The 24394-nt window shown below is 43.7% G+C and overlaps 1 pseudogene; it reads left to right on the top strand.

Annotated features, from left to right (window-relative positions):
- Positions 1 to 23142, top strand: part of LOC121578874 — a 40319-nt pseudogene extending 17177 nt beyond the window's left edge.
- Positions 23143 to 24394: the final 1252 nt, after the last annotated feature.

Below are 24394 nucleotides of genomic sequence, written 5' to 3'. Positions count from 1 at the left end.
ATCATCTTCTTACTTTTCTTCAGCATCTTTGCCTCAATGTATTCTTCTTCTCCTCCAATTCTTGGGATTAAAAATGTTCTCCGCAGGTTTTCTCCCTTGTCTCTTCTGTATCTTCAGCGTCTCGAGCTGTTCCTCTAGCTCCCTACCTCTCCCAAAGTCGTCTCTTCCTCCAGGCCTGATACGCCTCGGTCTATATCTCCTATTTCTTCTCTGCCAGTCATTGTAGGATAAAATCCTCTTGAACATACAACACCTTTCATCTCCAAATCTTCATCACTTTCTTCATCAGAACTCGAATCTCTTGTCTCCTTCTTCGTTCAACTTTCATCAGAGATCAAGTCTCCAGTATCCTTCTTTCCTCTCTTGCCACTTCCTTCTGATCACCGAGTCATGTCCACCCATGACCTCTCTCAATCACTCATCTTCATCCTCCTCATCTCCTTAAGTTCCCAGACATCCCGGTTTTCCTTCCTTCTGGAGTTTTGAATTTATCTTCATCGTCGTTTCTGCTCGTATTCGTCGTCATCTCTGATGCCATAATCACCCTGCTAGATGATCACTGAAAGCTTCCTTCTCGTAAGGTGGGTGTCTTTCTGCTGAATCCGTATGTGAGAAAGGTGTACTAACATCTGCCATTAGTCTCTCCTAACACTACCTTAGTTAAATAATTACTATTTTAGTCAATGTTCCCCTATATCAACCCTTTTAAATTCCTTTATTGTGAACTATGTTATTCTAGACTGTATAAGTTATATAGACTTCCCCCCTGTAATTATTAATATAACCCTAACAACTCCAAATAAATCCTGAATAATTAAACCCAATTTTTATTCCTATATCCTATGTCACCAACTTATCCATTAGTGTTGAGTATATTACCACAACCCATCAAATGCAAGTAAATGCAAGTTAGTCATCTTCAGACTAAAATACCCATAAACAAAGCCTTCTAACCTTACAACCCTTCAATACTCCAATTCCCATAACCCCTTGCTCTATTAGCTCTAATTATCATAAATTTACAGAAGAATCCTCAATCCATCCTGGATTCCCAACACATCTGTAATTAAACCCCAGTGATACACAGCTTCCAAAATGCAATTTTTAATGAATCAGTTTGCCAAGCTTATGCAAAATCGTCATTTTATCACATTTCTTTAAATTGATTTTGTGTACTAGCCTGATCTGATCCTCTCGTCTGCCTCACACCTTGTCACGTCATGTGACGCAGCCAGCACTTCCTGTATCTCCTCTCGCCTCTCGCTTAGCGTTCCTCTCATATGACAGAAGAACAAAGACACAACATAACATTTTAGTCGTTAATGCAGTCACTGAGTATTTCCAACCATTCAATATTCGTTTGTTCTACATTATTCACTGTAAGACTAAACTCAAAACTAAATAGCTCGCCCAAAAACCTTTATTTTTATTCGTTATTTAATTATTTAATTCACTCTATTATAATCCGTTACCATACATTTAATTTATAAATTCAATAGGCTACAAAACAAGTTTCATCTTTAACCAATCGCAGTTTAAACTAGAATCATCGTGTTAAAATCTCTTTATGCGTATTTGTTCCGTCGTCTGTGTTCCTCTGTCTCCCCCTGCAGTTTAACCAATGTGTTGTTTTACAGAAATCCACGCATGCGCAAATATCATTTTAACCTCATGCTTGAGTTTCAGCATCCCCTCGTGGTGTCGTTTAGTGCCGTAAAACAAAACGTTCCCTAATCTCGTGCCATAAACTCCCCTTTCTGTAGTATAGTGTCGCAAAATTAAACGCATGCGCACAACCATTCAAAAAACCCTTTTCACCGTGGAAGAAAGATTCTCTCTTCTCTCTCCCCAAACAGAATAATACCAGTCCAGCTGTAATTCCCATTTCCCCTTATAGTCAAACAACATTTAACAGCGCTCACAAAACATACAACCTGACTTACAGACAGTGACAAGTTTAAGAGACTTTAATCCATCGCAATGGAATCTCTAAGGATATCCGTTAGCATGTAGCACGCAACACAATTAGCCTGTAGCATTAGCCTTTAGCTTAGCCTAAGGTACACCGTGGCACAAAACACAATTAGCCGTTAGCCTTAAGCATTAACATCAGCATTTAGCCACGATGTACCACGTGGCCTGAAACAACCCAGCCTTAGCTTCAGCCTCTAGCCAACTGCGGCCTACTAGCTATACAAATGAACACCCCGCACCGCGGCCCAATCATTGTCCATGATTATCAATAATATCTCCATCTAACTTTTTGTTGCCTTGAAAGATGAATCTCATATCAAGCGGTTACCCCCAACCAATTTCCCGTCGGCCAGAGGAGAAGTATAACATAAATACACCAATTCACTTCATAATTCCCGCTTAAGGAATCAACCTGATTCAGTCTAACTAAGCCCAGGATTTGTAGCCCATCCCTAGGGAATCGCCTCCTCGAGGTCTTTTCCAGATTCACGGTGCTCTAATTATGCAGATATCTCCCAACATTTATTCTCTACCAATCCATTTGTACAATCCATTGTTGTAAACAGCGTTTACACATCAACCAAATTTAAAATATTTTCGTTCAGACTCCCAGTTAACAGCAACACCATACCTCAATAACGACCCAAGTACTTTTAACTGTACACCGTCAAAGCCCTCTCCCCAATCAACGAAATGACTAGTGTCCAAAGTTTGTGAATAATCTCACCTTTAGCCGGCTTGAACAGTAGTCAACTCGCGAATCCAGGAAAGGGACCAATAACGATGCAATCAATATCTCAGCGGAGCCTCCATTTGTAGTATACGTCAATCGTAGGTGTTACCATCAATTAAAGAGTCTGCTCATACTGAACGTCGATCATAAGGTTTATTCAGATCACAAGCTTCAGCATGAGTAACAGGTGACATGACACCCGGAGAGTGACGCCTCAGAATGGCTGCTTGCTCTACCCTCTCCGTCATTTTCCCCCCTATTTATAAACAATGATGCCCCCTCTTCTGGCCAATCACCAGTCTCCCCTGTCTACAACCCACCTCCTGTCTGTGGTATGTGGTATTACACCTAAAACATTGCCTTCTGATACTAACCTAAACAACATTCCTTGTTCCTCCAAAATAGTCATAATCTCAATACACGACAGCTGTTTTTCATGGTTCGGGCTCGGCCCCTTAGTTCCAGTGATATGAAATCTTAACGCTACAGCATACAATTACATTCTAGACGATTCTGTGCTTCCAACTTTGTGGCAACAGTTTGAAGAAAGCCCTTTCCTGTTTCAGCATGACAATGCTCCCGTGCACAAAGTGAGGTCCATACAGAAATGATTTGTTGAAGGGCCTCCCGAGTGGCGCAGCGGTCTAAGGCACTGCATCACGGTGTTGAGGGGTCACTACAGCCTCGGGTTCGTTCCGGGTTAAGTCAGTTGAACAGTGTTTCCTCCGACACATTGGTGCTGCTGGCTTCCGGGTTAAGCGAGCAGGTGTTAAGAAGCAGTGCAGCTTGGCGGGTCATGTTTCGGAGTACGCATGACTCGACCTTCGGCTCTCCCGAGCCTGTTGGGGAGTTGCAGCGATGAGACAAGATTGTAATTGGATTGCAATTGGATATCACAAAATTGTGGAGAAAAAGGGGGTAAAATTACAACAACAAAAAATTATGGTTTGTCGAGATCGGTGTGGAAGAACTTCACTGGCCTGCACAGAGCCCTGACCTCAACCGCATCGAACACCTTTGGGATTAATTGGAACAACGACTGCGAGCCAGGCCTAATCGCCCAACATCATTTCCCGACCTCACTAATGCTCTTGTGGCTGAATGGAAGCAAGTCCCCACAGCAATGTTCCAACATTAAGTGGAAAGCCTTCCCAGAAGAGTGGAGGCTGTTATAGCAGCAAAGGGGGACCAACTCCATATTAATGCCCATGATTTTGGAATGAGATGTTCGACGAGCAGATGTCCACATACTTTTGGAAATGTCGTGTATGTTTTCATGGAAGGATGGGAGCCATATGATATGACGAAATATGACCATATCACTGTAACTCATGAATGAAATTAAAACCTAGGATTCCTTCAGTTACTCATCACACAGGCCTTCTCTTCCTCTGTGTCTCCAGGAGCGCAGGACTAACTTCCTGAATTGGCTGCACACACAAGTGGACAACGAGAGGCTGCTCAAGTCCTCCAAGGCCTCCCTCAAAGTGGTCCACAGTGTGGATCTCCAGGCTGGGCCCCCCCTGCTGCCCGAGGGGATCCTGGCCCTGGTCACGGACCCCCCAGAGTTCCAGAACTGCAAGCAGTTCAGCCTGCAGACCTACAGCCAGCACCTGGAGACCCACACGCTGGGGCGCACCCTGCTCTACACACAGGTCACCCCCACCACCATGGACCTGCTATTGGGGTAATGTTACCTGCACTTTGCTCTGGGACAGGGAGGGAGGGGGGTAGCCGGTCAGCAAGGGCCAAATTCTAACCTAAGACTTAGTCCAACTTGAAGTTTCACAGAACTCTCCATTGACGTCAATCAATGATTTACGCAGAAGTACGAGTTGGCTGCACTCATATCTCTAGTTAGCATCCGGGGCTTAGCGGGTGTGAGTGGTAGATGTTGAGTTTACAAGCATTGTTAAATGAACATTGACATATACAATGACATACGCACTGTGATACCCTTGTCAGCGTAGTGCCACGAGGTGATTCTGGGATTAGTAGTGGTGTCTAAATGAAAGTGAAGTTTTGAGACAGCAGTGCAGCGAGAGCAGCATCTGCACCATTACAGGGGATCAGGAGAGAGTGATAGAGTGATAAAAAAGAGAGAGAGAAAGCGAATGCGACGTAGAGAGAGATGGTGGTTGGTCCACCAACCATGCTGTGGGTTGGGGGGCAGTCTGCTGGGCTGGAACTAATTTAATGGCTGAGTGACCTCACTGTAGCAGAGGCAGACAGCACCTAATAGAGGTCTTTGTCTACATCCCCACATCTCACTGGGAACTTGCCAGTCAACAGGCGGGATCCCAGGAACAGGTGGAAGCTATTAGAGCTGTCATAAAGTTTGAAAAATGGATTCTGGACCTGCGCTGAAATGATTGGAACTGACAGTGTTGTCATTAAGGTTGTAAGGTAACGAAGTCTCCAGTTTAGAGTTTTGATTTCTCTCCCTCTGATTTTTCAGCGTTTTAATTTCCAGATGGTCGCCAGTCTTGATTAAGTGGTATTATTCTAGAGGAAAACCTCTTGTTGGATTTTTTAAAATATTTTTTGATCCTATCCCTCAAGCGTATGGAGTTCTGTCAAGTGTATGGAGTTCTGTCTATTATTGGAAATCATAGGATGACTGTGAAGGGATTGCCATTGTTTACCTGGACTGCACTTGCTCCTATCAAAAGGGAGCACCTGGGTTGTGTTCATTATTAAGCACCGAATGGAAGAAAACTCCAAAACGGAATGAAACAGGGAGGTATTATCTGTACTTGTCCAATAATGAACTCTCGTTTTCGTTTTCCGGTGCAAAACGCTTTTTCTACGCTGTGCCATAATGAACACAGCCCTGGTAATGTCAATATAACCCTCACTGACACCAACCATATAGGCAACTGGCCGCCTACCCAGTGTTGAGTGTATTTTGGCATTATGATATGGACTGGTGATGATAGTGAAACTACAGTAGGTATCAAGTATGTGTGACTCTCAGTCATACTCAATAGGTCTTTATTTTGTCTGTACAACATGCTTTTCTCAATGAATTTGCTGGCCTGTGCTCTTAGATGTGGGGCTTGTTTTTGTGCAGGTGGTAGTGGAATACTGTACGACTGATACATGACAGTATAGGAGCTACTCAAGTATAGCTTGCAGTTTTCTTTGGAGGTCCACCAGTACACTGGATTTAATAAGCGTTTCCTTTATTATAAAGTGTTTATTTAATTCACAAAAGGGGGACTATTTTCAACGCAGGGAGGGTGAGGAAAGGACCCACGGGCCAAGAGTACAGTAAGTGCAAAACGAATAAGTTATTCGTCCATAGAGCAGATTTATTTTTTCCCTGTTATAAGCCAAAGAAAGACAGGAAGTGAAAATAGGCTGAATAATTCATGCCAATAATTGAACTGGCATAAAACGGCAATTAGCTGCACATTCCTATGTAAATGCTTTTTTATGGTGGTGGAGTGGTCAGTGTTGGCAAGGAAATGTAATTTCAAATTACTTACCACGTGCAAGAAATGTTCTGACCAATGTATTACTCAAGCAACAACAAAACATGATTGAGTGTTTTAGAACGTTTAGTTTTTTAACCTTATTTTTCTACAGAATGATGCCATTGTTGTATGCATATCTTTTAGTATGCAATAAAAAGGATCACTATTTTTTGCACCTCTTCCTCATCAACTGAAGTTTATTTAATCGAAGGCTATAATATGTATAATTTCCAGGTAAACTTTACAATCCATTTGCACATTTTTAAACATTCTTAATCAATATTTTATTTCACAAGTATATTGGTAAAAGCAGTGGGAAGCAAAATCCAGAGAATTAAATAACCTTATAAATATATAAAAGCTAATAATAATATAATACATTATATATATCTATATATATATGTATTCCCCAAACACAGCTTTAATTATAGATTAATCAGTTCTTCAACTCAATGGTTGAGATTTTCTTTTATTGGGGTGGATAAATAGTGGGCCATTGAAGGGGAGATTAATAAAAGGGGAATTGGTGGGGGGGTAAAGTGCCTGGATCATTGGCTGAGGGAGCTGATGAAGATAGGGGGTTGGTATAGGGGGGTTGGTATTTGGTGGTTGGGGTGGGGGGACTATATTGACGGCCAGGTCAGGTCTGAGCTCAGGGGGGAGGCGGTATGTTTGTCCAGAGTATTAGTGCTTTTGGCCAGCAGCAGCTAATAATAGGCCGGCCCGAAGACAGAGAATAGTGTTCTCACAAGGTCACAACCAAGCTGGAAGCCAGTTGGCAGGTTACACACTCACGGACCCCTCCGCTACACACTCACTAACCCCTCCGCTACACACTCACTAACCCCTCCGCTACACACTCACTAACCCCTCCGCTACACACTCACTAACCCCTCCGCTACACACTCACTAACCCCTCTGCTACACACTCACTAACCCCACCGCTACACACTCACTAACCCCACCGCTACACACTCACTAACCCCATCGCTACACACTCACTAACCCCACCGCTACACACTCACTAACCCCACTGCTACACACTCACTAACCCCACCGCTACACACTCACTAACCCCACCGCTACACACTCACTAACCCCACCGCTACACACTCACTAACCCCTCCGCTACACACTCACTAACCCCACCGCTACACACTCACACTCTACTTTCTAACACTTCTCATACAGACTGATCATAGATGATAGATACCCATCACAGTCCCACAGTCATCTTGTATATATATGTTTTTCAATCTCTACTAAATTCGCTACAAAATGATACAGTCAAAAGAACATCTCATGACGTCAGACCAAAAGCCTTTGAGACACAACGATGCTGATATCTTGCACATATCTTTGCTTCTTGTCGCATTTTAGTAATCTTTATTATTTTATTGTATTTTGGTCACAGTCAATCAGACTGTGAAAACAGTGGCATAACGGTGTCGGTTCACTAGTTTGCCGTATTTTTTGATAGTCCGAAAAATTTGTTGATGGTGGTGTGTGGCATCAAGACAGATCGGTAGCAACCCCTCACCTAGACAGACATCTTCCTCGAAGTGCACTGGGGAGGCGCATTCTGCATCCAATAGTCATTTAAAGAGCCTGTTTTGTTAAGGCCAATTGGCTGCCAGGCTGGTTGTTAATGGCGTGGAAGTGTTTATTTGTGAACGAGGTGGGATAAGACCCCATGGTGTTCCTGAACGCTACTCCACTGGGTCCTGAGAGCCATAATGATGCTTTTCCTGCTCTGGTGAACCTGATCCTAGCGCCTGGAGCGCCACACTTACTTTTGTCCGGCGGTCTCTCCTTCCTTCTCTCTCTATCCCAGTCCAGGCAGCAGGTCCGTAGAGAAAAACCCAAGGGCCCACTTTTTCTCTCCTCTAACTTCTTCTCTTTTTCTCGCTATACAAAGGTTTGGTCTGGTGAGAGGCACAAGTGATGGATGTAAAATGCAAACTGAATATTTCCTCTGAAAATGTCCTCAGTGTTCTATAATGTGGTTTATCATTTATCATACTTCTCAGTTAGTTTTGTTTGAGCGAGAGAAATTATTTTATCCTTCATTACCACCAACGGCATATGCTTGACTTTCTGAATTTGAGATAATTTCAAAACATTATGACTTGAAAGATGACCACCAGCAGTGTAATTTAGCAGTGAAAACCCACCACATATTTGGTTTGAGTTGCAGGGATATAAACAGGACCGTGTTTAGCTAATGGGAGCAAAACACCTTCCTCCTCTGGAAGTGGGAATAAGACAAACATGGCGAACAAGGGGCTCTTCTGGTTAAAGCGGCCCAGTTGTCGGGCCAAAGCCCTGGCAATCACTGTTTGTTTTGACAGAGAATCCAAAATCCAAACCGACACTGTATGGAATTAAGGTCCTGTTTCCTGTGAAAAATACAAACCTTGTGCAGGGGAAAACGAGAGCGGGAGAGCGAGTGAGAAAGAGAGAGAAAATGGACGCCCCATAACTGCAGCAGCAGGTTTGTACATAAAAATCTAATTGGTCCAATTGACCTTGCATGCTCTACCTGCAATTATCTAAAATTGTAAGCAGATGCCTAAAGTCCTCATTTCATATTCTGGTGAACATCTGGCATGGCAGGCTGGCATTAAAGTTTACATCTCCAGTGAGTCGGCATGCTAAGGAGCTGGAGTCTGCAGGTCAGGCTAGAGGAGAGGGCCTTGCAGGGCACAGGCTTCAGAGAAGAGTTCAAGTGGAGAAGGAGAGCGAGAGACATACACACACACACACACTTGCACAAGTGGGAGAATAGAGAAACAAACCCTCCGGGACACATGAACAAGTCATAGAGGAGTTAACATTATGAACATATTTTTTTGTCAGAAATTCAATAGGTATCATGATCAGGGAGTAGGAGAATATGGGCTCAACACTTTCTGTGAGAAAGGTAGAAAAATCCCTGTTAGGTGTATCATCTCATTCAAGACAAAGGGAGTAATCTATCTCATCACCTGTACATGTGGGAAAGCCTACGTAGGACAAATGAAAATACAATTAAAACAATGCATAGCTGAACACCGCAGCTCAATCAGGTGTAAGAACACTATCCAGTAGCAGCTCACTTTGTTGAAGCTAACCATCCCATCTCCTCCCTTAAATACACAGGCATTGAGCATGTTGCTCTACCAAGGAGAGGAGGTAACATCGAGACCCTACTACTACAGAGGTAGGGCTACTGGATATCCTATTTAAAAACATTGACCCCTAGTGGTCTGAATATTGACTTTGATCTCAGGCCCTTCTTATGACCAATTATATTTTCTGTGAACAGCTATTGTAAATTAATGTATTCTTTCTACAGCTTAGCAGCATACACCCAATATATTCTGTTGATAATGCTTATTATGCATTGTGGTTGAACCAAAAGATTTTAATCAAATTGGAAATATTTTAATATATATAGGTGAAATTAAATGAAACAATAATGTATGTTGATGCTAATGTTATGCTAATGCTAATGATAACAATGGCATAATATATTCAATATGCTGTGGGCTATTGTCTTTTAACAGTTTCACTCAATTCATTCTGATCAACCTAGCAATTACGACACACCCCTCACTATTGTCATTGGTTGCACTAATTGCACTGTTTGTCTATATAACCTGATTCAAGCATTCATGACATTACCCTGAAGAAGGCACAGTGATGCCGAAACGTTGGTGGTTTTTTACCCAATTAATTACTGGGAGGTTATATATATGGAGTGTGCGACTGTCATTGCTTTTATAGCTTAAAGGTTCTACCTATGTCATGAAAACACAAGCTCCAAGGAAAGACCGGCATCCTCTCCAAGACATACAGTGCCTTCAGAAAGTATTCACACCCCCTTGACTTTTTCCACATTTTGTTGTTACAGCCTAAATTTAAAATTGATTAAATATAGTTTTTTTTCCCCCACTGGCCTACACACAATACCCCATAATGTCAAAGTGGAACTGTGCTTTTTAGAAATGTTTACAAATTAATAAAAAATGAAAAGCTGAAAAGTATTCAACCTCTTTGTTATGGCAAGCGTAAATAAGTAAAGATGTGCTTAACAAGTCACTTAATACGTTGTGTTTAACATGATTTTTGAATGACAACCTCATCTCTGCACCCCACACATACAATTATCTGTAAGGTCCCTTAGTCGAGCAGTGAATTTCAACCACAAAGACCAGGGAGGTTTTCCAATGCCTCGCAAAGATGGGCACCTTTTGGTAGATGGGTAAAAATAAAAAAGCAGACATTGAATATCCCTTTGAGCATGGATAAGTTATTATTTACACTTTGGATGGTGTACCAGTCTCTACAAAGATACAGGCGTCCTTCCTAACTCAGTTGCTGGAGAGGAAGGAAACCGCTCAGGGATTTCACCATGAGGCCAATGGTGACTTTAAAACAGTTACAGAGTTTAATGGCTGTGATAGGGATGGGTCAACAACATTGTAGTTACTCCACAATATTATCCTAATTGACAGAGTGAAAAGACGGCATCCTGTTTGCAACAAGGCACTAAAGTAATACTGCAAAAATGTGGCAAAGCAATTAACTTTATGTCCTGAATACAAAGCGTCTCCATATTTACAAGCATAGTGGTGGCTGCATCATGTTATTTTTTTATTTAACTAGGCAAGTCAGTTAAGAACAAATTCTTATTTACAATGACGGCCTACCTCGGCCAAACCCAGACGACGCTGGGCCAATTGTGCACCGCCCTATGGGACTTTCAATCACGGCCAGTTGTGATAGAGCCTGGAATCAAACCAGGGTCTGTAGTGATGTATTTTGCACTGAGATGCAGTGCCTCAGACCACTGCGCCACTCGGGAGTATGGGTATGCTTGTAATCGTTAAGGACTGGGGAGTTTTTTAGTATAAGAAATAAACGTAATGGAGCTAAGCACAGGCAAAATCCTAGAGGAAAACCTGGTTCAGTCTGCTTTCCACCAGACATTGGGAGATGTATTCACCTTTCAGCAGGAAAATAACCTAAAACACAAGGCCAAATCTACACTGGAGTTTCTTACAAAGAAGAAAGTGAATGTTTTAACTTAAATAATGGGCAAATGTTGCACAATCCAGGTGTGGAAAGCTCTTAGAGACTTACCCAGAAAGTCTCACAGCTGTAATCGCTGTCAAAGGTGCATTTACAAAGTATTGACTCAGGGGTGTGAATACTTATGTAAATGAGATATTTCTGTATTTCATTTTCAATAAATGTGAAAAAAATTATTAGAACATGTTTTCACTGTCATTACGAGGTATTGTGTGTAGATGGGTGAGGGAAAACATCTATTTAATCCATTTTGAATTCAGGCTGTAACACAACAAAATGTGGAATAAGTCAAGGGGTATGAATACTTTCTGAAGGCACTGTAGGTCCTAAAACAAAGACATCACAAAAAAGCACTAGCTCTAAAGAGAGACATCAAGTGGCGTCTCTCCCTATGTTCTAAAGAGTGGCGTTTCTGATTGAAGCTCTATTAGGGCCATTTAAGGGCCAGTCTAGCCTGGTCCAGCAGAGTCAGGGAAAAGAGGATATCCCGCCCTCGTCTGCCCTCAGTAATTGACGACGCCTCCAATTGAACACCTCCAAGGGTGTTTTTTTTAAATGATAATTTGCACCGCTCTTTGAGGAAACAGGATTAGCTCAATTAATCACATTTACAGATTAGTTTTTCCTCTCCTATTGACCATCACTTTTTGCCGGCGGATGATCAATGCAAACTTGCTTAAACTAACCACGGCAAATCCAGTTGTGGAAATGAGCATCGACGGCAGAAATTATCTCTTAATATGAGATATTTTGATCTGGGGGATTGGATGGGAGAGTTCTTTTTGGGAAATGGCTTTCAGTAAAATATCCCCCAATAAACGACTTATATCACTCTGCCTGATGAGTTATATTTGAATTAAAGTTTTATTATCGGAAAAGAAAATCCAGTCAAATAAATTAATTTTGACATTGTCTGAAAGTTAGTGTAATGATTTCTGAAACATGGAGGCAGTCATCCATGTCAGTGTGGTCAAAAACGGGTTGCTCTTTATTTGCCAACACAACAGCCATTCCCTGTGACTGTCTTCATCTGGTGTTTGAGAAGAACCAAGACAGCAAATCTTCAACCCTAGGTCTACTGAGGGCTGAAAATCCCCTTTCTGTCTGCTATGTGTGATGTGTGAAGTATAACCCCCCACCCCTCACTGGCGTACCACACAACCCCGCAGCCCCCGCAGCTAAATGTGTAGAGTTGCAGGAAAACAGCAACATTTTCTCTCAGCCTCATGGCAAAATGTGTAGAATAGCATGATATTAACTATTAAACTGCACATGTTTCTCTTTGCCCCATGACAAAATGTGTAGAATTGCAGGAAGTTAGCTGTTAAAAAAATATACAATGTTCCCCCACCATACCCACAAAAACAAGGTAAGCAACTGGGCCTTTACACTAATCCGGGACACACACACACACCCTGTCTATGTGTCAGTCTAGTGGGGTGTGAGTTACCACTCCTCCCCACTTGTCCCACAGATGACTTGGCTGGTGGCCATTTATCCTCTGACCCCTTGGCCCTGGGTAAGTGACCCCTCTGGGAACAAAGCCCTGGGAGCCTATCTCTGGTCTGGTCAGCCACACAAAAGCCTGGCCAGATTTAAAAGGACCCTGCTCTTCTCCTGGGAGAGTTGGTCCCCTCTTTCATCCCCAGACGTGCTACTTTGTAATGTCTTTGTTCTGGGCTTGTAATTATGAGCTGGACAATGGGCCAGGCCTGGTCAGCGGCGATGAAATGGATGCTGCTGCTGGATGGAGCTGGTGATGGAGTAGTAGGGGTTACTGCTGCTGCAGTGTTGGCACTCAGAGTCTCTCTTTCACTCTACCTGTCTCTCGCTCTCTCTTTCTTTCTCTCACTCTCTCTCTCTTGCTCTTTACCCCTGTTTCTGCCTCTCTCTTTATCTTAATCCCTTTTTGCCTTTCCTCTCCCTACTTGAAGGTATTGCTCTTTCAGGTTTAACAGTAGTGGACCTGTAACTGTTCGCCTGAGGTCTTAAGACTTGCATTGTTTTTCATCCAACAGGTTAAAGTGTATGGAGAGAGGGAGGGAGTGAGAGAGAGAGGTTGAGAGAGGGAGGGGAAAGAGTGTGTGTTGGTGCATGGTGCAGGTTGAGGAGGGAGTCCCTGCACATGTGGCTGCTGCTGTACCCAATCAGGGCCATGCTGCTGATTTGAGGAGACCAACCTAGAGCAACACAGCTGTTTTGTGCTACAGGCCCGGGCTCAGGGGGAAGCAGGCCGCCAGCAACCCAGATAGATTGGAGGGAGGCGTGCAATCCGTCTTGCTTAAAGACATGCAAGAATTTATTTCATATTATGAATACAGTTTTTTGTCAGAGTCGCATGTTTGTTGGCTCATGGAGACGTTGCATTCTTATTGCAGCAGTACACTGGCCTTGTGGTTAGAGCAGCGTTTCCCAAACCAGGTGTCACGACCCAATGTGGGGTTGCCTAATTTGAAAATTTGGTCGCGAGAGAAACTCTGAAACCTCCGGTTGCTGCTAGATGCGGTTGTAATAAACGGAGCAGTTTCTGTTTTCTTCCTACAAATGTGGCTCTATCTTTTCAATGGTTTAAGCTACAAAATATTATGACCCTATCACTGAAAGATAAGACTCTCAAGAACACGTATGTGTCTTCTGTTTCCCTCTACACTGCAACAAGCCGCGCAGGACTCATTAGAACTGAGTGGACAAGACCAGGCTTTAAATCAGACTGGGGGAAAAAGAACATCATCAAAATTCTTGCCTGATGATCTTCTGAACTTTCCAATGCCTTTCTGATGCATTTCAGTCACTTCAAACCATTATTCCTTCAGATTGAAGTACTGTCAGACTGATTTGTAATAGACTGTCATAGCCCCAATTAAAAAAGTAGATATTGGCCTTTGTTTACATCACTTTGTTTACATGGTGGGGTCGTGAAACATTTTTTGTATCAAAATGGATTCGCGGGCCAAGAAAGTTTGGGAACCCCTGGGTTAGAGTGTCCGCCCTGAGATTGGAAGCTTCGAAGTGCAATCCCCAGCCGAGTCATACCAAATACTGTAAAAATGGGACCTGGTGCATCTCTGCTTGGCACTAAGCATTAAGGAGATCGATTGGGGGTAAGGTCCAGAGGGTGTACTTGTACATCAGGCTGCTTCACGCTACAGAAACGGGAGATGAGCTCCTGCTCCTATGAGCCGCTCCGGCTCGCACAAGCCAAGGCTCGTGTAAGGCTATTTACAGTACCTTCCGAAAGTATTCACACAAGTCACATAATAAGTTGCATGGACTCACTCTGTGTGCAATAATAGTGTTTAACATGATTTTTGAATGACTACCTCATCTCTGTACTCCACACATACAATTATCTGTAAGGTCCCTCAGTCGAGCAGTGAATTTCAAACACAGATTCAACCACAAAGACCAGGGAGGTTTTCCAATGCCTCGCAAAGAAGGGCAACTATTGGTAGATGGGTAGACAAATAAAAACATACATTGAATATCCCTTTGAGCATGGAGAAGTTATTAATTACACTTTGGATGGTGTATCAATACACCCAGTCACTACAAAGATACAGGCGTCCTTCCTAACTCAGTTGTCGGCAAGGAAGGAAACCGCTCAGGGATTTCACCATGATGCCAATGGTGATTTTAAAACAGTTACATGGTGGCCTCCCAAGTGGCGCAGCAGTCTAAGGCACTGCATCGCAGTGCTAGAAGCGTCACTACAGACCCGGGTGCGATCCCGGGCTGTATCACAACCGGCCGTGATCAGGAGTCCCATAGGGCGGCGCACAATTGGCCCAGCGTCGTCCGGGTTAGGGGAGGGTTTGGCTGGGCGGGCTTTGCTTGGCTCATTGCGTTCTAGTGACTCCTTGTGGCGGGCCGGGCGCCTGCAGGCTGACCTCGGTCATCAGGTGAACAGTGTTTCCTCTGACACATTGGTGCGGCTGGCTTCCGGGTTAAGCTGGCAAGTGTTAAGAAGCGCGGTTTGGCGGGTCATGTTTCGGAGGACGCATGACTCGACCTTCGCCTCCCGAGCCTGTTGGGGAGTTGCAGCGATGATACAAGAACAGAATTGGGGAGAAAAAGGGGGTAAAATAAAATAAAAAATAAATAACAGTTACATAGCTGTGATAGGAGAAAACTGAGGATGGATCAACAACATTGTAGTTACTCCACAACATTAAACTAATTCACAGAGTGAAAAGAAGGAAGCCTGTACAGAATACAAATATTCCAAAACATGCATCCTGTCTGCAATAAGGCACTAGAATACCACTCTTCTGTTTTGAAGCGTGGTGGTGGCTGTATCATGTTATGGGTATGCTTATCATCTGAGTTTTTTAGGATAAAAATAAATGGAATAGAGCTAAGCACAGGCAAAATCCTAGAGGAAAACCTGGTTCAGTCTGCTTTCCAACAGACACTGGGAGACAAATTCACCTTTCAGCAGGATAGTAACCTAAAACACAAGGCCAAATATACACTGGAGTTGCTTACCAAGCATGTTGAATGTTCCTGAGTGGCCTAGTTACAGTTTTGACTTAAATCGGCTTGAAAATCTATGGTAAGACTTGAAAATGGCTGCATAGCAATGATCAACAACCAACTTGACAGAGCTTGAAGAATTTTTAAAGAATAATGTGCAAATATTGTACAATCCAGGTGTGGAAAGCACTTAGAGACTTACCCAGAAAGACTCACAGCTGTAATCACTGCCAATGGTGATTCTAACATGTATTGACTCAGGAGTGTGAATACTTATTTCACTTATTTCATTTTAAATACATTTTCAAAAATGTCTAAAAACATGTTTCACGTCGTCATTATGAGGTATTGTGCGTAGATGAGTGAAATTTTGTTTTGGGGAATTCAGGCTGTAGCAAAATGTAGAATAAGTGAAGGGTATGAATACTTTCCGAAGGCACTGTACTTACTTACACTTGCATGGGGAGTTTTTATATTTCTTATTGCAGCAGTACAGACACCACCATCCAAATTATCTGAAGTACTTGTTGATTCCCTTCAGTATAGACCATGAGGTTTCTCATCTAAAACAGTGTGAATTAACTCCTCGTCTTTTGTCTCCCACTTCATTTTCTCTCCTCTGCTCTTACTCTGTTCAGGGAGAGGAGAGTTTCCTTGTCCATTTGTTTCACTTGCAGGTGAAAGCCCCGCCATTGTAGCTGTCTAATTGCTAATTGTGGGCCTTTTCCCTCCCTCTTTGTGGACGTTATTGAGAATGTTTCTAATGCATTTGGTCTTTTCTCTGAGCCAGCGGCAACGGCGCTCCGTGGATGTGCTTTCAAAATGAGATTAACTTTCTAGAGGAATGCATTAGCCCCCCAAGCTTTACAGCCCTGGACTGGCTGAGCTGGCCCTTATTAGAGATGGCTCTTCACTCAAGCACACACACACATACACGCACATGCACTTGCTTCTACGCACTCATATACATGTACACGCGCAAACACACACAAACACCCATACCCCCCACCACCTCCTTAATTGACAACCTCCCATTGAGCATATAAGAGCATTACCATGTTTAGGAGTGAGATGTTTTGTGTTATCCGTTGCTGATCTCATATTTGCGTTGCAGAAATTAATTTGATGCTGGTTTGCAATGCTAAGCTGGCCCAGGGAGAGAAGGGGGAACTGATTTCAGAGGGGACAAAGCCCCTGAAAAAGAGACATTTGGGGGGTAAAACACCCTCCACCCAGAAACGGCTCATTTTGGTTCCCAGCTTTGGGACAATGCAGCTTTTCTTTCTCCTCTCTCTGTTGCTGGGCTGTCTACTGACTCTATAGTGGAGACTGGACCAGTCTGGGACTCACTGCTGGGCTGGAAGAGACAGACTGGAAGTGGCTCTCCCTTTCTTTTCTTTCTTTCTTTCTTTCTTTCTTTCTTTCTTTCTTTCTTTCTTTCTTTCTTTCTTTCTTTCTTTCTTTCTTTCTTTCTTTCTTTCTTTCTTTCTTTCTTTCTTTCTTTCTTTCTTTCTTTCTTTCTTTCTTTCTTTCTTTCTTTCTTTCTTTCTTTCTTTCTTTCTTTCTTTCTTTCTTTCTTTCTTTCTTTCTTTCTTTCTTTCTTTCTTTCTTTCTTTCTTTCGCACTCTCTCACTCTGGTTACAAATTCTACCACTCACCACAGTAACCTTACTTTGACTACAATTCCGTTTTTTTTAAAGCTGCTTTTGAGACATTGGACTAATAAGGACGCTGGAGCAAGCAATTGACTTGCACTTCTTTTACCCATTACCAAAGCATATGAATCAGTGGTCCACGATTTGGGGGGATATTGCCAATTGTGAATGTTGACTTCCATATGGATATTGCAATACACTTCAGCTAGAGCTAAATCTTAGTGTACACTACGTCACACTTACTACCTTAAAAAGTGCTTTGAGTATTCATCCCAGTGTTGTTTTCATGAGGTGCTTCAAACTTTCTACACTTGGACTGTAGATGTAGTATGCATAGATGGTTTCCTATTTACATGGCATCTTCTCACATTACCAGTAGTACATTTCACCCACTTCCCACTGCATCTCAGTCCATAACCTTCCTCCTCGGCTGTAAACAACGTAAAATCACACACACTCACACACACCTATAACACACACAAATTGAAGTGCACGTGCACACCCACACGCTGCCCACACCCCCAGCTGTATCAGACACTTATCGGTGGACAACGCTACCCTGGCAGCCTGGTGAGAAGGTCAGCTCCTGTCTTCCTAGCCTTGTTAAGTCGGTGATGTTCTTATTAAAAGCTCATTTCTGGGGCTGAAGGACCCCAGAGAGCTAGCCTGGCCCCCCATTCGCCTCCCCTCATGCCTTGATTGGCGAAGGGGCGGCCATCGTCACGGAGCGGCGCGCAGGGTTCTCCGGTGGTCCTGCCAAACTGCGGCAGCGCTCAATTAGGGCCTCTGCGCGGTGCTGCGAGCCTGGCCACCTCCTAACTGGCCTCAGCCACGGGGAGGTCATGCTCCTGCTAACAGGGCTCACACACAGCTCACACACACACACAGCTCACACTGCAGCTACACACCGTCACGGGGAGCAGCCGGCTGCCACCCCGTTCCTTGTTGGGAGGTGTGTGCTTGTGTGTGTGTCTGTGTGAGGGAAGATTCATATTCATAAGCAGTGTCATATTTATTATGATATGGCTGTATACAGGATCTCATGCCTTTTTTTAAACTAAACCATCCATGAAACTATTTTCTTATCACAGGTTCATGGCCAAACGTTACTCAACATCCTCATCATTGATTAGCATAAATTGCATGCTACTTCTTTTATTTTTATTCCTTCACCATTTTATTAATCTTATTTTGTCAAATAAAGTACAGCAGAATAAAACATGTTTTCCCTATGTCTAGAAATTTCCAAGGCTTCAGTTTTTTGACACAGCAACCGCCCAGGTTTTTTGTTTTTGTTGGTTTTTCCTTGTTGAGCACGTGATGGCAGTTTCTTGGCCGTCGGGCCATTACACCACGTCCAATTTAATTACTATCAGTTTGAGAGGACAAATTCCTACATCTGCAAAATCAGAATTTGGCTATTTTTTTACATTTTATTTTCTCTCATTTCTCTTTTTGGCTTCCACCGCTCTCCGTCATGTATCTCTCTGACATATTTGCATAGGTCAAGGGATTTGCAGCTAACAATAACATTATGAAATGACTCCAATAAATATATCTATTGTCTGCAGCTCAGTAGCTCCCCAACCCACCTAGACTACCATTTTTCATCTGAGAGATTGGATTTATTTGGTTTTGATTCACTTTTTGAAAATGTGTTTAAAAAAATGTATTGTGATAATTCTACATTGCCGTACATCCAAGCACAATGAACAAGTCCCTACATTAAAGTGAGCCCTAGTAGCATCCAGCTAGACATACCATATGTTAGGTCCTAGATTGAGTCATCAGTGGTGGCAGTAGCCCCAACCATCCCTTTGATAAACACTGTCCCTAAACAAGGCTCTTTAGATGGAAGGCTGTTTGGCCACAGAGTTTGGGAGGATTAACACGGGACTGTTCTAATCTGATTTGCTGACACGGCCTCTTTGCATCAGAAAAGCCCACATTCCCTTTCTCTCTCATCTGCCCTGCCAGCTCCACAGTCTTTGAGAAGGGGCCAGTAGATGAAGGGCTTCTTGGCTAAGCCCTCTGGGTCAATTCATTTTCTCTGGAGATGACAGCTTGTTCAAATATTTTGCTTCACGGTTATTGACAGTGTGTCGCATCCAACTGTCAAACGCTGCCTATTTTGGCAGTGTGGATTTGTTTGTGGTTCTCAGGGTGTACATTGGCCATGGGGTCTTGTCAGTCTTTGTGTACTTACTATATAACAATGTTTAGTACAGAAAGACTCCAGAGTCATTGAAGCTAGGTGTGCTTACATTCATGTGCATTTTCTACACACTGCACAGTGTATATACACACACCATCCTTACATGGCAAAGACAGCTTACTGACAAAATGTTTAAGATAAGATTGTGTCCAGGGCCTATGTGTGTGTCTGGCATTCGTGGTGTGGGTTTGGGGTGAAAGGAGAGGTGCGGAGTTAACACCTCTACTGGCTGAGTAGTTGATCTTTAACAGAGTGTGATTAATGCAGGGTGGCCATGCGACGCGACACTAGTAGCCCAGGGCCTTCTAGAAAGGAAACATTAACTACCAGGCACCTGCAGCCAAGCTACTTGAGAGAACGGAGGAAACATTCTAAAATGATCGATCAACAAAGTCCTCTTTTTACTCTCAATGGAAAGGCAGTTGCTTGTTTATTTGTGTTTGACTAGTAATCACATTTGAAGTAGGCCAATGTTTTTGGTGAGTTGTTGAAGTAGACACACGTCACACACAGGGAAGCAGACTACTTTGACTATGTGATTAATTAGCATTAGATCCCTTGATTGACACCTCGTTATTGTGTGTGTTGTGTGTGTGTATGTGTGTGTGTCACAGGGGTCAAGTGGACACTTGTTTTCTTTGGTGGGGGAATTGTTTGACTGGAGCACCTGGGGATAGGAAGGTCAGTGGTTCAACTCCAGTCCAGAGGGGCTAAGGGCTGGGCACTGACGGGACGGGACAGAGACAGGGGGGGTGCATGTGCGTGTGTGTGAGAGAGAGAGAGAGAGAGTGCTAGAAGGACCACTCGACTCAGCCCTTCCCCCTCAACTACCTAATACTTTGGAAAATGATTTCTCATAGCGACACCAATGAGTGAATGCAGGACTAAACTAGCTACTCAACTACCATTTATCTTGGAGGGTTTCATTTACAGAGTGTTGCAATTGTATGAATAATACTCGATCACTATAATCAGTTATGTGAAGGCAACGCTTTCATCTTCTGACAATTCTTCTTCCTTCCCTCCTGTCCTCCCCAGGTTGATGCTCCAGCTGCCTGAGGAAATGGGGTTAATGGCTGGAGCTGCTCGACAGACTCCAGGGTAGAGGTCAGTTTCCACCACAGCTCTATCTCTCTCTATCTCAATGCACTTACATTGGTTAATTGTTATACCTCGTCCCAATGAATAACCAAAATTGTTACATCATGCCTCCTCTCTCTCCCTCTTTCTTTTTTTTGTTGTATTTGCCGTGAGTGTCAGGCCGCGGGGGGAACACGTGGCTGAGTCCTCTGGGATGTGCTATGTTCAGTGTGCATGTGCAGGTGGCTGTGAGCTCCAGACTGGGCCAGAGAATCCCCTTCCTGCAGCACCTGGCTGTGCTGGCCGTGGTGGAGGCTGTACGCACCCTGCCCGGTTACCAGGTACAAACACTACATACTGCTGCGTGGTACCACCATGCTATCTCCAAGCAACAGCCATAGACCCACCCTATCCCAATCCATGTCTCTGAGCTTCAGCCTGACATCACTAGAATACCTGACTTACTGCACTAATACATATACCATTGGGAGGGCTCCAGGTTTCACACAGCTGTTCATAGCCGGTCAGGTGTCCCTCTTCTTGTTGTTCTATTCAGCGCAATGCACTTCCCTCTCCAAATGAATGGTGTGTCTAACTCACTGTTCAAAGGGTTTTGTTCTAGAACCCTCCTTTCTCCCCTTCTCATTAAACATTTATTTGACATGGTGTAAGGGCCCTATTTTGCTTCCAGGTGTGTGCGTGTGTTTGTGTGTGTGTGAGAAACTATATGCACTGCAGTGTGGGAGTCTGATGAGAAACACTCTGGTGTCACACTGCCCAGTTGTTTATGGGCGCTGGCCAGTCAGCCAACATGTAGAACAGGCCAACGCATGGCACAGGAAGTATTACCGGACGTGATGAAATAACAGCCAACGCTAACTTTGCCTAAATATTTATCTTAATCAAGACGAGAGGCCAGGTTTGGCTGGATATGCCATTTTTGGAGGTACTGTAGGCCTGTCAAAGCCATTGTAGAGATGTAGACGTGGGGCATGAGTTATGGGTAAATATAAACAGACATGGTGGCCGTTTTAGGCGATGTGCTGCAGATGGGGCAGAACCTAACCTTCAAAGCCGGTCAGACTCAGAAGAGCTGCTCAGATTGCCAGATATACAGCATGGCATTTTGAACCCATGGAGACACTACATTTGCACAATTGTACAGATTACTTTCACAGACAGGCCATGTAAAACTATATTTTTTCGATCTCTGTTTTAGCTTGTAGTATGAAATCTACTGTTTCCATGTGTAGCATCATGTTATGTCTTACAAGTTAGTTTTGTTTTTAAGTGGATACTGTATCATAATACTTGTACTTATGTACCTGTACAGTATATACTAGCAAAGTATTGTACCTCTGAGTGCCACTTATTTGTCATACATGTTTGTGTATCTCATACTCAGTTTTGGTCTCTTTCTAGGACATTGACCTGGTAATGACATTTACTACGGTAACCTGATGAAGCTTGGAGGAGTGCTGGTGACATCAACAGTCATGGGACCAACCTTCTATCTCCTCATTGGTCAGAATCCTCTTATATTTATGTTAATGCCAGTGCAGTGTAATGGATGATCTAAACTAGCCTTAAATCATAATTTGGAGTTAAGGATAGATTTTATTGATGTTTATGCCAGTGCTTGGATAAAAAGTCCTTTATGTTACTCTTGGTGAAGAGTGTGTTCTTAATGAACGTCTTTAAACAATCTCCTACTCCAGGCTGTGGCTTCAACGTCAGCAACAGCAACCCCACCATCTGCATCAATGACCTGGTGATGCAGCACAACCGAGAGCGTGGAACCAGCCTGGAGGCCCTGAGCTCAGCACAGCTCATAGGTCGCACCCTCACCTCCCTGGAGCAGCTCATCTCTGCCTTCCAGGAGCGGGGGTGCACAGGTAAACAAGCTGCAACACCCCTACTGTAATCTGTGGTACACTCTACTCCACCTCAGTGGGTTTGGTTTTATTAATTATTCACATAAAGTAAACATTTTCATTGGTACTGACATTCATTTAATGCACCAGTACTCTGCATGCTATCTGTAAAATCTGCAGCTGCTGATCATGATATTAATTGTCATTCTAGAGAAAATTAATCCCACATCTCGCCACAGTCACAACAATAAATATCTCCTAATCTCTAGATGTAACATAATAATAATAATAATAATAATAATAATAATAATAATATGCCATTTAGCAGACGCTTTTATCCAAAGCGACTTACAGTCATGTGTGCATACATTTTTACGTATGGGTGGTCCTGGGGATCGAACCCACTACCCTGCCGTTACAAGCGCCATGCTCTACTAATTGAGCTACATAGCATGTCAACATGTAAACATTGGGTTGTGTTTACACTACATTGACCTTGATGTGCCCTCTGCCCTGTCTCAGTGGGACCCAGGTGCGTCTGTGGAGCGAGGACGGCACCCATGCCGACGTGAAGGAAGATTAGCCATGAAGGAAGATTAGCCAGCTCCTTCGTAGCTTGAGTTGGAGATACACTAACTGTTTGTGAGAGGATCTCACACAACTAATCTGCAAAGCAAAATTACTACTTACATTTTTTTCTCTTATTTTACTTGATAGATTGGCTGAAGCTTACTTGGAGCTGTGATGAGTGTGATTAGAAGGAGTCAGGCACAGGAGGGTAAATCACTGAATACAGAGTTTATTCCGTCCTACACAGTTGCGCTGGATAGCGACAACAAAATACAGGCACAGGGGAATAATCTACCCCGGCAATACAAGGTACGAGTAGCTACACTCAACTCACATAAAACAATCACCCACAAGGACAAGGGGGCAGAGGGAACACTTATACACAGACTAATGAGGGGATATTGTCACGATCGTTGAACGGAGTAGACCAAGGCGCAGCGTGATGAACAAACATATTTTATTATCTTTAGTGATAATACGAACAAAACAATAAACGATGACGTGACGTCCTAGGTTTAACACAACCAACACGGAACAAACCAAACGGAACAAGATCCCACAACTATTGTGGGAAAACAGCCTGTATAAATATGGCTCCCAATCAGAGACAACCAGCAACAGCTGACACTCGTTGCCTCTGATTGGGAACCACTCTGGCCAACATAGAAATAGAACACATAGAACTAAAACACAGAAACACAAACACATAGAATCTACACACCCTGGCTCAACATATAGAGTCCCCAGAGCCAGGGTGTGACAGATATGAACCAGGTGTGTGTAATTGACAAGACAAGACAAATGGAATGATGATATATGGAGCGGCAGTGGCTAGTAAGCCGGTGACGACGAACACCGAAGCCTGCCCGAACAAGGAAGGGAGGCAGCCTCGGCGGAAGTCGTGACAGTACCCCCCCTTGACGCGCAGCTCCAGCAGCGCGCCGACCCCGGCCTCGGGGACGGCCAGGAGGACGCGGAGCAGGGAGAGCCGGATGGCGACGGTGGAAATCCCACAACAGGGAGGGATCGAGGATATCTCTCACCGGGACCCAGCACCGTTCCTCCGGACCGTACCCCTCCCACTCCACGAGGTACTGAAGGCCCCCCACCCGACGCCTCGAATCCAAAATGGAACGGACAGAGTACGCCGGGGCCCCCTCGATGTCCAGAGGAGGTGGAGGAACCTCCTGCACCTCAGACTCCTGGAGCGGACTAGCCACCACCGGCCTGAGGAGAGACACATGAAGCGTAATAACGTAATAACC

Source organism: Coregonus clupeaformis, chromosome 13 (genome assembly GCF_020615455.1).
Source record: "Coregonus clupeaformis isolate EN_2021a chromosome 13, ASM2061545v1, whole genome shotgun sequence".
NCBI lineage: Eukaryota > Metazoa > Chordata > Actinopteri > Salmoniformes > Salmonidae > Coregonus > Coregonus clupeaformis.
Note: the sequence above shows the minus strand (reverse complement) of the source record. Positions and strands in the feature narration are given on the sequence as shown.